This window comes from Heterodontus francisci, chromosome 9 (genome assembly GCF_036365525.1).
Source record: "Heterodontus francisci isolate sHetFra1 chromosome 9, sHetFra1.hap1, whole genome shotgun sequence".
NCBI lineage: Eukaryota > Metazoa > Chordata > Chondrichthyes > Heterodontiformes > Heterodontidae > Heterodontus > Heterodontus francisci.
In genome coordinates this window covers 14,011,314-14,024,984 of record NC_090379.1, presented here as the reverse complement: position 1 = coordinate 14,024,984, position 13,671 = coordinate 14,011,314, and the positions used below count along the sequence as shown (strand labels likewise).

The following is a 13,671-nucleotide window of genomic DNA, read 5'->3' as shown; positions in this document are numbered from 1 at the left end:
TTATATCAATTCCTACTGTCAAGCCTTTCTGTTAATGTTGACAATTGCAAGTTAGAATGTCAGGGTTTCTCATTCAATTTTGCTATGTAAAGATGTCGTTTGACTCTGAAATCTCTTTCCAAAGATCACGTAATATAAAGAAACCTGTATTTATGAACTCATCTGGAACAATACCTCAGGTAAGTTATCAGTATTTTAATAAAAATAAGAAAGTGGAGCATAGTAAGTATATTTAGTTTTGGAAAAGAATATATACTTTCAATTAAGCTCAATAACACTTATGAATTTATTCATTGACAACCGGAGTACATCTAGATCCAAGATACTTTTATCCCCACTGCTATCTTGTTAAGATAACATACAGCTTTAAGCATGACAATTAAAAGTCTACCACTGAAAATTTAAAGTCATATCTTTAATTGATTTAAGCAACAACATTAAAGCGGCACGGGGACTTTTTTTTGCTCAGTTAAAAACTGAATGAAGTGAATTCTAAATAGCGTCAGTAGATAGTATTTAATAAGGTATTATCCAGCTACATTATGCATTTTAGTTTAATATTTTCAACTCATTTCCAGTTATAGTAGATTATAAAAGTGGTAATAGTCATTCAATCCTGGCCACAAAATCTCTACTTAGTCTCTTATTTCACCAAATTTAACCAAAGTGAACTAAAACGAGGCTTACTTAATATTGTATTTTGCATCAATATTCACCAGTAGTGGTAACAGCGCATCAGCAGAAATGGCAAAAAAACGATTGCCCAACTGATTGATGTCCTACAATAATACAACACCAACTTATTTATATAGCACCTTTAACGTCCCAAGATGCTTTACAGGATCATAAAACAAAGTATGACATCAAGCTACAAAAGGAGATATTAGGTCAGGTGGGTTGGCTAAAGAAGTAGGTTTTAAGGAGTGTCTTCAAGGAGAAGAGCAAGGTGAAGAGGCAGAGAGATGTAGGGAAGGTATTCCAGAGCTTGGGGCCCAGGCAACTGAAGGCATGGCCACCAATGGTGCAGCAATGAAAGTCAGGATGCACAAGAGGCGAGGGTTAGAGCAGCAAGGCCATGGAAGGATTTGAAAACAAGGACGAGAATTTTAAAGTCAAGATGTTGCTTGACTGGGAGCCAATGTAGGTCAGCGAGCACAGGGGTAATAGAAGAATGGGACTTAGCATGAGTTAAGACACAGGCAACAGAGTTTTGGATGAGCTCAAGTTTATGGAGAATAGAATGTGGGAGACCAGCCAGAAGAGCGTTAGAATAATCAAGTCTAGAGGGAACGAAAATATGAATGAGAGTTTCAGCAGATGAGCTGAGACAAGGCAAAGTCAGGGGATGTTCCACAGGTGGAAATAGGCAGTCTTAGTGATGGCACGAATTAGGTCAGAAGCTCATCTCGTGATCAAATGTGACACCAAGGTTGTGAGGAGACTGTTGCCAGGGAGAGGAATGGAGTTGGTAACTAGGGAACGGAGCTTGGAACTGGGACCAAAAATAATGGCTTCAGTTTTCCCAATATTTAATTAATTAATAAATAAGCAGTTTGATAATTTACTAACGGTGGAGGAGTCAAGGGAAGTGGTGGTGAGGTAGAACTGAGAGTTTTCACATGTATGCTGATGACAAACGCCAGCTTTCAGATGATGTCGCTGAGAAGAAGCATGTGGACAACTGCAGGGGTGGGCTAAGGATAGATCCTTGGGGGACACGAGAGGAAATGGTGCAGGAGCAGAAGAGACATTCAAGGAATTTGGATAGGAAAAGGAGGTTGGAGATGGGATGGTAGTTTGCAGGGTCAAGGGTTGGTTTTTTTGAAGAGAGGGGTGATGACTGAACAATACTAAAAACAAAATGGCAATCTGACACAGAAGGGGGTAATTTGGACTTCGGGTGCGAGTGTAAAATGGCCGGTATCCAGTCAGCCATTATACATCTCTCAAACTTGAATTCCACTGACTTCAAGCATGCTGGCATAATTTCCGCAGAACTCATCAAACGAAGATATAATCCTATGGGGCATTGCGGATGTGAAAGAAAAATTATGTTTCCAGAGGAACATAAGCAGCAGCAAACAACAAAAACAACAGGTGCCAGATGGAAAGACAGGTACTGAAACCTCTAATAACTACTTAATGACATTAACACTAAATTGTTGTCAGAGGTTTGAGCTGCATGACTGAGCACCTACAGCCTTCAAAACACTCAAGTCACAAGAAACACAGAAAATAGGAACAGGAGTAGGCCATTCGGCCCTTCGAGCCTGCTCTGCCATTCACAGTGGCACAGTGGTTAGCACTGCAGCCTCACAGTTCCAGCGACCCGGGTTCAATTCTGGGTACTGCCTGTGTGGAGTTTGCAAGTTCTCCCTGTGTCTGCGTGGGTTTTCGCCGGGTACTCCAGTTTCCTCCCACCACCAAAAGAATTGCAGGTTGATAGGTAAATTGGCCATTATAAATTGCCTACAGTATAGGTAGGTGATAGGGGAATAGAGGGACAGGTGGGGATGTGGTAGGAATATGGAGTTAGTGTAGGATTAGTATAAATGGGTGGTTGATGGTCGGCACAGACTCGGTGGGCCGAAGGGCCTGTTTCAGTGCTGTATCTCTAAATAAAAACAAATAAAAAAAAAAATTATGACCATGGCTGATCATCCAACTCAGTAGCCTGTTCTGGCTTTTGCCCCATACCCTTTGATCCCTTTAGACCCCAGAGATATATCTAACTCCTTCTTTAAAGCATACAATGTTTTGGCCTCAACTGCTTTCTGTGGTAGCGAATTTCACAGTCTCACCACTCTCTTGGTGAAGAAATTTCTCCTCATCTCAGTCCTGAAAGGTTTACCCCATATCCTTAGACTATGATCCCTGGTTCTGAACTCCCCCACCATGGGGAACATCCTTCCTGCATCTACCCTGTCAAGTCCTGTTAGAATTTTATAGGTTTCTGTGAGATCCCCCCTCACTCTTCTGAACTCCAGCAAATATAATCCTAACCGACTCAATCTCTCCTCATAGGTCAGTCCCGCCATCCCAGGAATCACTCTGGTAAACCTTCGCTGCACTCCCTCTATAGCAAGAACATCCTTCCTCAGATAAGGAGACCAAAACTGCACACAATATTCCAGGTGTGGCCTCACCAAGGCCCTGTATAATTGCAGCAAGACATCCCTGCTCCTGTACTCAAATCCTCTCGTTATGAAGGCCAACATACCATTTGCCATTTTTACCGCCTGTTGCACCTGCATGCATTCCTTCAGTGACTGGTGTACGAGAACACCCAGGTCTTGCTGCATATTCCCCTCTCAGTTTATAGCCGTTCAGATAATAATCTGCCTGTTTTTGCTACCAAAGTGGATAACCTCACACTTATCCACATTATACTGCATCTGCCATGCATTAGCCCACTCACTCAACTTGTCCAAATCACCCTGAAGCCCCTCTGCATCCTCCTCACAACTCACCCTCCCACCCAGTTTTGTGTCATCTGTAAATTTGGAGATATTACATTTAGTTCCCTCATCTAAATCATTAATGTATATTGTGAATAGCTGGGGTCCTAGCACCGATCCCTGCGGTACCGCACTAGTCACTGCCTGCCATTCAGAAAAAGACCCATTGATCCTTACTCTTTGTTTCCTGTCTGCCAACCAATTTTCATACATCGCAATACACTCCCCCCAATCCCATGCACTTTAATTTTACACGCTAATCTCTTATGTGGGACTTTGTCAAAAGCCTTCCGAAAGTCCAAATAAACTACATCCACTGGCTCCCCCTCATCAACTCTACTAGTTACATCTTCGAAGAATTCTAGAAGATTTGTCAAGCATGATTTCCCTTTCGTAAATCCATGCTGACTCTGCCCGATTCTACGACTGTTCTCAAAGTGCTCTGCTATAAAATCTTTGATAATGGACTGTAGAATTATCCCCACTACCGACGACAGGCTGACTGGTCGATAATTCCCTGCTTTCTCTCTTCCTCCCTTTTTAAATAGTGGGATTACATTAGCTACCCTCCAATCTGTAGGAAATGTTCCAGAGTCTAGAGAATCTTGGAAGATGACCACCAATGCATCCAGTATTTCTAGGGCCACTTTCTTAAGTACTCTGGGATGCATACCATCAGGCCCTGGGGATTTTTCGGCCTTCAATCCCATCAATTTCCCCAACACCATTTCTCTACTAATACTGATTTCTTTCAGTTCCTCTCTCTCACTCAGCCCTGTGTTCCCCAACATTTCTGGTATGATATTTGCATCCTCCTTTGTGAAGACAGAACCAAAGTATGCATTTATTTGGTCAGCCATTTCTTTGTTCCCCATAATAAATTCCCCTGTTTATGACAGTAAGGGACCTACATTTGTCTTCACCAATCTTTTTCGCTTCACATACCTATAGAAACTTTTACAGTCAGTTTTTATGTTCCCCGCAAGCTTGCTCTCGTACTCTATTTTCCCCTTCTTAATCAATCCCTTGGTCCTCCTTTGCTGAATTCTAAACTGCTCCCAATCCTCAGGTCTGTTGTTTTTCCTGGCAAATCTATATGCCTCTTACTTGGATCTAATGCTATCTCTAATTTCCCTTGTAAGCCATGGTTTGGCTACCTTTCCCATTTTACTTTTGCGCCAGACAGGGATAAACAATTGTTGCAGTTCATCCATGCGCTCTTTAAATGTTTGCCATTGCCTATCCACCATCATCCCTTTAAGTAACGTTTCCCAATCCGTCATGGCCAACTCGCGCCTCATACCTTTGTAGTTTCCTTTACTAAGATTCAGGACCCTTGCCTCAATCAACTACGTCACTCTCCATCCTGATGAAGAATTCGATCATATTATGGTCGCTCGTTCCCAAAGGGTCTTGCAGAATCATTAATTCAGCAAAGGTAACATTTGTTTTTCCTACAACTCATTCACTAGAGGCAGTACCTTATGAGAAAGGTACCAATCCCCAAACTAATCGTTTGTGACAGAGAAATCCTACGTTATGAGTTTTTTGGACAGAGTTTTATGATCCCATTCAGCATCAGGTATCACAGGTTAGAAATCAAGTTCATTTTCTTTGCTGACAGGACACCCAATATCACACATCCCAAGTCAGGAATACAGATGAAGTAACTGGCAAAAATCCTTAGCCTACAGTAAAACATGTGAAAAGCCTGCAAAATAATGTTGCATGCAACCTTACTGTACCACTCCTGTGAAGCACCTTGTGCATTTCACTATGCTGAAGGCGCTATATAAATACAAGCTGGTGTTGTCATGGTCATCTTGAGGTTTATTCCTAAGCATTTTCCTTACCAACAAGAACCTCTTATTGCTAATGGCCTTGCCATCAAGGGGTAGGTATCTTGCTAAACATGCAATTCTTTCAAAAGGCACCACAAAATATATTTATATAGCATCTTTAATGTAATAAAACATCTCAAGTGCTTCACAGAAGCATTATAAAACAAAATATAACACCAAGCCACATAAAGTAGATAACCAAAGCTTGGTCAAAGATGTAGATTTTAAGGACTGTGCCTCGAAATACCTTATTATAATAAAAGCAAAATACTGCAGATGCTGGAAATCTGAAATAAAAACAAGAAATACTGGAAATACTCAGCAGGTCTGGCAGCATTTGTGGAGAGTTAACATTTCAGGTCAGTGATCCTTCATCAGAACTGCTAGCTTCTCATCATTGCTCACTCAATTCAATCATATTTCTAGGCAATTGCAGTAAAATAGACTTGGGCAACATTTCATCAAAAGACTCAATTTAAAAGACTGGGGAATTCAAAACAGATGGTTTCAATCATTAGAGAAAGTTATATTTTGCATTTATATTAATTTATTTTGCATCTGTAGAAATTTACATCTTGCAATAAACTCACTGAAATACATGACTGGCTTTTGTAGCGTTCAGGGGTGTACAGTGAGCATCCTGTATATTGTTCCAGTATATAACTCAAAGAAAGGGTCATTTTCAATCCTGTGGTACATGAATTCGCTCACTCTACATGAGGCTTATAAGTTTTGGATCATGTAAAACGTGGGCCCGTCTATGGAAAATGCCTCGTTATTGTGGACATGAAAGTGTTGGGAAAATTCCAATTTGCAGCACCTCCTAATATAGTTGGAGTCAAGTCAAAACTCATTTTGACTTACCTCATAGTGGACTTGGAGGAGATTGCCACTGAGGACATAAACAGAACTAAAGCTTATCCCATCTCTGGAGGAAAGAGAAAAAGTACATGCAAAAGGGTGCGGTGGATAAGTGACAGAACTACTAAAACTCAAATGGGCAGAATGCATGACTTCATCCATTTAGAGCTGGATTTACATTTCACTTTTTCTTTGTTAAAATCTCATGACTTCAAAGTTTTCACACTGCATGGCACTGCAGATTATGAGGCATGTTTTATCATATTTCAAAAAGGTATCATCCTATAGAATTTACTACTTTATTACATGAAAAAGTAACTAAGATACACTAATTTTCAGTTTCAGCAAAATATTCTCCCAGTTTCATTACAATGGTAAAAGCTCAAAATATACATTGGATTTTTATTTCCAAATCACAATCTATCCAATTAAAATTGTGGAATGCAACTCCACTTGCTGCCAGAAACAAATATAATGCAAAACATGATTTATATTAGTCTAACACAATCTTTCCTTTGAACATAATACATGAACACCCTGCACCCCACTTAGTTGTTTACAACAATGAAGAAAGTTGCGAGTTCTCCAGTTTTTAAAAAGAAAACAATATTTTTTATTTCTATACACTAGCAAGTGTCCTCAGACAAAGCAATCTATTTCCTATTACTTCCCATATCACTCCAGCCAGCTGCACAAGAGTGAAACATGCCTCTGCTTCAGCAGCTTCCAGAAGCAAACTTGGATTGGGTTTGGGCAGAATTCACCATACAAGGAAGCACGGAGTGTAGGTGTGAATTACTGGGGAGGAGGGAAATATTTTGCCATAGGTTATATTTCCCCCTCCAATCTAAATCACTCCCAATGTCGCCAACTCTTGATATTACAAACCACCTCCAACCACAATGAATGACATAGCGCATTTATAATATTCCGAGAGCCGTATTATATTCCTGGAGCCAAGAATTGTAAGGATAAACCGGTAACTGTCTCTCAAAATATACTCAGATTTATTTTATGTTTTCTTGCGTGGCATTATTACCACTGGTTACGATTTCAACGACTGCGTCCATAAAAATTCTCTTAAATTCACATTCCCAGAGTGCAGATAAGAGTGACAAATCTAACCTTGTAATTACCTCCAAAGATTTACTAACGGAGATTTATCTTCTGTGGCATTTGCACCTACTTCTAACAACCACATCCACACGAATTCTAATTTTTTGGCATGGAAATTTCATATAAAATCAGTGCCATATAACTCTCATTACCTATCATAATAAAAAGGTAAAAAATAAAACTAACAAGTCGTTTTCATTAACATGCAACTGAAGTGCTGTAACCTGCAAGGCTACAAACCAGGTGCTGGAAGGAGGGATTAGATTGGGCATTAGATTTGTCAGCCGGAGCAGACACGATGGGCTGAACGGGCTTCCTTCTGTGCTGGAATTTTGTTCTGGTTTCTAACAGCATACGACAACCATATTTCTGCACAACTCCATCATGCTACATTTTTCTATTGGAAAAACACTTGTTTACCCAGCCTTACAATTTTTTCATGCCATTTTCTGTTAATTGCCAGTTTTAAATTATTTTTAATTTTTTAAAACCATTCTGAAGACGAAGTCTTTTTTTTAATTAAATGACTTTAAAATGAAGACTTGAGTTATTTAAGTACCAACCTGTCCACGTTTTAAAGTAAAAACAGAAAATGCTGGAAATGCTCAACAGGTCTGAAAGAATCTGTGCAAATATTGGCAATAATTTTTTTGAATGAAATGATCTAATTTAGAACAGAGGCAACATTTAAACTTTTCATGAATTTTTGTACAATTTACTAAAGCTATTTGGAGTTTTAAGACTGAGATTTGTTCATACTTTCAATGTTGAGTTCAAATAAAACTCAAGAGTAATGTCGAGAATGTTCAGGCCCAAACACAAGAACTTGAGTTGGGTCACCAGTTGATTGAATCATTTGGGAAAGACATGGGGGTCACTAGGACCCGGCAGCATCCTCGAGGCTCTCACACAGCAACCTGCTCCCACAAACACATGAGGTGGGGAGGGGCAGTGGAAACTTTCATATATAAAATAATTATAAATAATAAACCATTCACCTCGATTCGGGTACAATAACATTCCTGATTCCATCACCGCCCGTCTTTAATTGAAGTTAAACCGTCTTCCTCGCTTTCGCTCGAGCTGAAGAAACAGTCGCCTCAAAATCGCAACGCGCGCACACCGGCTCCAAACCGCTCGAGCCGCACGCTCCAGTCGTTGCCTTGACTCCCCCAGCAGCCGCCTCCTCTCATTGGCTCTCCACGTCCAGGCCTTTGATTGGTCAAGATCCCCGCAGAGTCTATTGGTCAAATGAGCCAAGCTTCTTCCTTTGTGATTGGCGAGGCCGCCGGAGCGCTCTCTGATTGGTCAATTGTTGAGCCTCTCTTCAAGTACGCTAAAAGCTGGAAATATTTAGTAGCATCTATGGAGAGAGAAACAGTTTCAGGACGATGACTTCCCCCCTACTTTGCAAAAGCCAACTGGGCTTTATTAATTATTGGTGAGTGATTAACAACTGTCAGGGAGCAAAGGTGGCTTTAGGACTTGAGCTCAACAATCCAGACGAACACTTCCCAAAGCAGTACTGAGGGAGTGCTGCAATGTCGGAGGTGCCTTCTTTCGGATTGGACATTCAACCAAAGCCCCGTCTGCCCCCTCAGGGCATAGACATAAAAGATCCCATGGCACTGTTGTCCCCGATGTCCTGACCAATATTTATCTCTCAGTCAACAATACAAAAATACAAATTATCTGGACACTTTCACATTGCTGTTTGTGGAGCTTGCTGTGCACAAATTGGCTTTGGTGCTTCCTACATTACAAAATTGGCTTAATTGGCTGTAAAGCACTTTGGGACATACTGTGGTTGTGAAAAGTGCTATAGAGAAATGCAAATCATTCTTTTATACAAATTTGATGTACAGGTACAACAAAATCAGCACAGAAGGAGGCCATTCAGCCCATTGTACCTATGCCAGCTCTGAAAGAGCTACCTAATTAGACTCACTCCTCTGTTCTTTCCCCATAGCCCTGAAACATTTTCCCCTTCAAGTATTTAGACAACTCCCTTTCAAAAGTTACTATTGAATCTGCTTCCACCATCCTTTCAGGCAGTGTAGTACAGATCATAATAACTCACCTCTGGTTCTTTTGCTAATCCGGTTACTTTTTTAAAAACCCTTTATGATTTTGAAAGCCTCTATTAAATCTCCTCTTAACCTTCTCTGCTCTAAGAACAACAATGTTGGCCTTTATCTCAAGGAGGCTGGAATACAAAGAGGAGGAAGTGATGCTTCAGTTGTATAGAGCCGAGTCAGACCCAATCTGAAGTACTGCCTCCAGATTTAGGCACTGCAACTCAGGAAGGATTGACTTTGGAGGGGGTACAGTGGAGTTTCACCTGAATGATGGAGCATAAAAGGTTAAATTATGAGGTCAGGTTGTATTCAGTTGAGTTTAGAAGGTTGAGGGGTGGCCTGATTGACATGTTTAAAATAACAAAAGGATTCAATTTCCTCTGGAGGAGGAATCCTGAACAGGACATAATCTTAAAATTAGAGCTAGGCCATTTAAGAGTGAAATCAGGAAGCACCTTTTCTCACAGAAGGTCGTGGATATCTGGAACTCTCAATCCCCTTTTGAATTACTTTATCATCACTGCAGGATCATCCTGGAGGAAGTGTAATTAAGGATAACTCCAGTTTCCTTACTACTGACTGCCATCTTTATACTTCCTCCCCACTCCGCTCCACATTCACCAGTGGGGATATGACAATTTTAGGAAGTGGATATATTCGCCAATGGAAAATAAACCTTGCTGTCTCTACACACACTCTCCAGCAGCTTTCCCCACAGCTTTGAACATTTGTGTGTTCAGGGCAGTATATAAATACAAGTTGTTGTCTTGGAGTTGTTGGCTTTTTTTGTACACACATGAATATTTTAACTACAAAGAATTAAATAGAATTTGAAGCATAGAAATAGGCCACTCGGCCCAACTGGTCTATGCTGGCATTTATGTTGCACGCAGGCCTCCTCCCTCTTTGTCTAACCCTATCAACATACTGTCTACAGTGTTCCATGATGTGCAAAAACACATAATTCAATTAAAACACAAAAACATGCTATCCTGATGGCACACTGAGTTTATTCAGTGAGTAGCTGAGCCATGCAAACCAGAAATACTAACCAACAGCAGCCACCCACTAGAAGTCACACATTCATAACCAGCAGCCAGTTATCACTAGCAACAAGTTGCACAAAGTCAGCCATTAGAACCCTCCTACCTATATCAGCAGCTGGCCACCAGAAGCCATCCATCTATCAACAGCAGACAGCCAGTCAACTAACTAGCAACAGTAGCTAGTCATCAGCCAGCCAACAGCTGCAAAATAAGTAGGGAGAGGGAGCAAAAAGACGGAACATAAGAATTAGGAGCAGGAGTAGGCCATATAGCCCACTGAGCCTGCTCTGCCATTCAATAAGATCATGACCGATCTTCTGCCTCAATTTCACGTTCCCGCAGTGTCCCCATATCCCTTGATTCATTTAGTAATCAAAAATCTATTGATCCCCGTCTTGACTCAATGACTCTGGGGTAAAGAATTCCAAAGAGTCACAACATTCTGAGTGAAGAAATTTCTCATCTCAGTCCTAAATGGCCAACCCTAGCTCTAGATTCTCTAGTCAGAGGAAACAGCCTCTCAGCATCTACCCTTTCAAGCCCTCTTAAAAATGTTATATGTTTCAATGAGATCACCTCTCTTTCTTCTAAACTCCTGAGATTATGGGCGCAACTTGACTCAACCACTCCTCATAGGACAGCCCTCTCATCCCAGGAATCAATGTAGTGAACCTTGGTTTCACCCACTCTAAGGCAAGTATATCCTTTCTTAGGTAAATAGGGTGGGGTCAGTGCCCAAGTGTTACAGCAGGTGTGAGATAAGTAGCGGTCATGGAGTAAAAGCATCGCGGGAGTGTAAGAAATAGCACAACAGTGTATAGAAGTAAAAACTTAATAGAACTGCCAGTGTACCAGATGTCACACTTCTCCAGATTCTAGTAACAACTTCCAGTTATATAGCACCTTTTAAAGTAAGAAAATATCCAACGTCACTTCACCGAAGAGTAATCAGACAAAAATTGATGCCAAGGCAAAGATGATGATATTCAGAAAAGTGACTAAAAACATGGTCAGAGGTGGATTTTAAAGAGGGGAGGGGGGATCTTAAAGGCGAAGAGAGACACTGAGCAGCAGAGAGATTTTGGGAGGGAATTCCAGAGCTTAGGGCTCTTCAGATGGCTGAAGGCATGGCCACCAATAGTCATGTGACAGGAGTGGTGGTGGATGCATAAGATGCAGGAACACAGGTCTTGAAAGGTTGTAGGGGAGGAGTAGGTTACAGACATAGGGTGGGGCAAGGTTGTGGAGGAACTTAAACATGAAAATGTGACTTTTAAATTTGAGGTGTTTGGGAAACAAGTTTCTCGCACTTGCTATTGAAAGTGAAGAGTGGACAGGGTAAAAGAGAGGAGTTAAGGAAATGGTTGGTTGACATAATTGGGTAAAGACAATTGGTGTCGGTGCACTGCCACCTGTTTTGCACTTTTGTCGGAAGATCAATTTCATCCCTACTTCCCTAACATAATGAAGGAATTAGGAGAAAATTGATCGTGCGGGAATCTACAGGAAAAATTAAACGAATTTGTCCTCAGAACCCCTGCTGCCCCCAAAATTGCTGGTCGCTAAGTACATATAATGTGAAGTAACAGTGCATCTGGAAATGAAATCTCCACTAACGGTTGGTTTGAAAGATCCATACAGTCATTCCTTTTTTGAGCCAACTCAAAGGCTATAGAAAAATATAGTGTGGAAATGAGAGGAAATTTCCCCTGGACACCCATTCAAAAGTTTAATTCCGAGTCAGAAGGAGGTCATGGTGGCAGTTTGCCACAGGGCAAGGTCAGGTCTTAGCCATGGCATCTGGAGGAAAAGCTGAACAGTGTCAAAGAAATGGTGGAGGTAAGAAGAAAATAAAATGAGCTGGAATATCTGGAATAAAAACAGATTGTGCAAACTTGCTACAGGTGAGTCAACACCTGAGACAGACAGAGAAGATAGGTTAACATAGTGGGTGGGAATCTTCCTCAGCCTCCAAACTGGAAGGTTAGTCAGTACACGCTACCTTTACAGACTTTGGTGTGGTTGACTGAGTCACTGAAGATTGGGAAACTGGGCATGTTGACTGAAATTTAGAGGGAAGGAGGTTAAAAAAACAGATTATCAAAACAATTAACTTGATTCACGCCCACTTACGTGATCATACATAGTGTTTATCTAGAACATGCTAGATCTCTGTGGTGATCTTTTCAATGAATGCATTTACTACTTTCCACCCCTGCCAACATTTTGAATTTTTCAAAAACAGTTGTGACTGCTGGTGCTCAGCAGTTGCAGGAAAACAGTGCAAGATCCTTTGGCAATCATACCAGTAATAGCTTCAGTGGAACAACTTGCATTTATAAAGCTCCTTTAATAAAGTAAAATGCCCCAAGATACTTAACAGGAATGTTATCAAACAAAATGTGACACTGAGCCACATAAAAAGATATTATGACAGGTGACCAAAATGCTTGATCAAAGGGGTAAGTTTTAAAGAGCATCTGAAAGGAGGAGAGAGAGGTAGAGAGGATAAGAGGTTTAGGGAATAAATTCTAGAACTTGGGGCCTAGGCAGCTGAAGGGACAGCCCATAACTAGTAGAGCGATGATGATTGGAGATGTGCGAGAGGCCAGAACTGGAGGAAAGCAGAGAGTTGCAGAAGATTACAGAAATGGGGAGTAATGGGGGGTCATGGACATCTTTGAAGATAAAGGGGACAATTTTTAAATCGAGGCAATGCTGGACATGGAGTCAATGCAGGTCAACCAGGACAGAGGTAATGGATGAATTAGTCTCAATAGGAGTTAGGATAGAGGCAGTCGGGTTTTGGATGAATATAGGAATTGTTTCATGGGAAAAAGACCAAGGTCCATCTCAGTTGCCATCCATCATTTTGGTAGTCATATTATAGAAAGATAATGGAGTTGATTACTAATCATAGGAATATTTACAAACAATGAAATAATTTTGAAATATAGTCATTGTTGTATTGCACGGAAACGCAGCAGCCAGTTTATGCATATGAAGCTCCCACAAACAACAATGAGAAATGACTAGTTTAAGTGATGCTGGTTGAAGGATAAATATTAGCCGGGACACCGTGGAGAAATCCCCTACTCCTTTTAAATAGTGTCATGAAACATTTTGCGGGGCCTTGGCTTAACATCTCATCTGAAAGTCGCCACCGGTGACTCCATCAGTACCGCACTGGGAATGTCAGCCTTCATGAGGTGCTCAGGTCTCTGGAGTAGCACTGAGACCCGCAGACTTCTGACCCAGAGGAAAGAGTGCT

The 13,671-nt window shown here is 41.0% G+C and overlaps 1 protein-coding gene across 2 annotated transcripts in view; it reads right to left on the bottom strand.

Moving 5' to 3' along the window:
- Window positions 1–8,436, bottom strand: part of ston2 (stonin 2) — a 144,458-nt gene extending 136,022 nt beyond the window's left edge. For both annotated transcript variants that reach the window (XM_068038578.1, XM_068038579.1), the window contains exon 1: window positions 8,275–8,436. The gene's annotated coding sequence lies outside the window, so the exon portion shown is untranslated. The remainder of the gene's footprint in view (window positions 1–8,274) is intronic.
- Between the last annotated feature and the right edge of the window lie 5,235 nt (window positions 8,437–13,671).